This window comes from Pteropus vampyrus, unplaced genomic scaffold (genome assembly GCF_000151845.1).
Source record: "Pteropus vampyrus isolate Shadow unplaced genomic scaffold, Pvam_2.0 Scaffold42, whole genome shotgun sequence".
NCBI lineage: Eukaryota > Metazoa > Chordata > Mammalia > Chiroptera > Pteropodidae > Pteropus > Pteropus vampyrus.
Genome location: NW_011888823.1, coordinates 1,617,336 through 1,619,095, shown reverse-complemented (window position 1 = coordinate 1,619,095; position 1,760 = coordinate 1,617,336). Strand labels below are relative to the sequence as shown.

The 1,760-nt window shown below is 36.3% G+C and overlaps 1 pseudogene; it reads left to right on the top strand.

Annotated features, from left to right (window-relative positions):
• The first annotated feature begins 1,420 nt into the window (after nt 1-1,420).
• LOC111738744 lies at nt 1,421-1,539 on the top strand (annotated as a pseudogene).
• Nucleotides 1,540-1,760: the final 221 nt, after the last annotated feature.

Genomic DNA, 1,760 nt, shown 5'->3' with positions numbered 1-1,760 from the left:
GAAGACCAAGCAGAAGTCTTCTCTTTTTGTCACCAAAAGAAATGAATGGCTTGTTTACCCCTAAGTGGGGTATTTGTTTCATTTGGGGCCAAGTTCTCAGGGAGCAATGTGAATTAGGAACCATGGCTTTTGTGTTCTCAGAATTGGCACATAATAAATAGTTGATAAGTTTGTTTAGTGAAAGAATGAATATGTTTCATGTACTTCTGAATTTTAGACTTATTTCTGTAACCCTTTATATAACCTGAAGTATGCATAACATACTTTCAAAACATTTCTTGTTTCTTCAGCCTGGAATCCTCTTAGACCCTACATCTTCTTACAGTGTCCCCCACATCCTGGATTAGAAGTGGTCCCCTCTTATAAACTCTTACATCACCCAGTATTTTCATCCTTAGCCTTAGTACAACTAATTAAATGATGATGTGTATAATCAAACGATTCCTTAGCCTAAATATTCATCTTTCATAGTCTAGGAACACAGGTCAGTGAAAAACTTCACTGGAACTTGACCTCCCCAAAATATTTTACAATCCAAAATCACTTTGCACTCTGAAACATACCAGCTTTCTATGTCTTCTCAAAATCTGTTGTGAAATTATAATTTCTGTAGCAACCTGTGTATGTTTTCTTTCTTGTTTTAGCCACAACAAACTTATAGAAAGCTGTAACCCTCTAGGGCTATAATGAATGATCGATCCATCAAAACGAAGTTGCAATGCTTGACCAGAAGACCACACATCTGACATTTTGTGAAAACACTGCAAGTCAGGGTACTCATTCTCTTCAACACCAACATTTTTTCTGACTGATGAAGAAATTAAGGCAAAATGTAGCATAAGCTGTTAGGAGCTACAGCGCAAGGTATGGCCGAATAATCTCAGTTGGACTTCTAGAAAAACCTATTAATATAATCATTATTGAAGTCAATGCTCCAACTACAGAAGCTGAGGAAGACTTTGAGAGCTTTTATGCAAGTATACAAGAAGAAATTGGTCAGACACCAAAACAAAACATGTTTCTAATTATAGGTGAATGGTATGCAAAAATAAGAAACAAAGCAGAATCAAAGGTCATTGAAAAATCTGGACCGGGGTCAGAATTGAAGCAAACTATTAGCTCCTGGATTTCTGCAAAACCAACATCTTCTCTATCACAAGCATAAACTTCAAATGACTGAACAGGTGACTCTATACGTGCACTTCACTAAACGGCCAATATAGAAATCAAATAGACTATGTAATTGGAAACAGAAAATGAAACTGTATTCTCTCTGCCAAAAGAAGACCAGGAACAGATTTTGGTACTGATCACAAACTGTTAATACTAAAGTAAAGCTGAAGAAGAGCACTAAAAGAATCGGAGTGCCCAAATGTAACAGAAATAATTCCTAATGGACTTAAAGTTCACACAGATTTCGGTATATGGCCATGCTACCCTGAACAAGCCCAATCCTGTCTGATATCGGAAGCTAAGTGGGGTCGGGCCTGGTTAGTACTTGGATGGGAGACCACCTAGGAAAACCAGGTGCTGTAGGCTTAAAAAATAAAAAAAATAAATAAAGGATTGTAAACTGACAAGGTCCTTGCAATCTATGAGGTCAACCAAGGGTTGCCTCACCTAAAAATAAATAAACAAACAAACAAACAAACAAATAAATAAAAATAATAATAAAGTTCACACAGATTTTCACTATTAAACTTAATTGATGGAGAACCAGAAGAACTGTGGGTTGAAACCAGAAATAGTTTTAGAGAAGA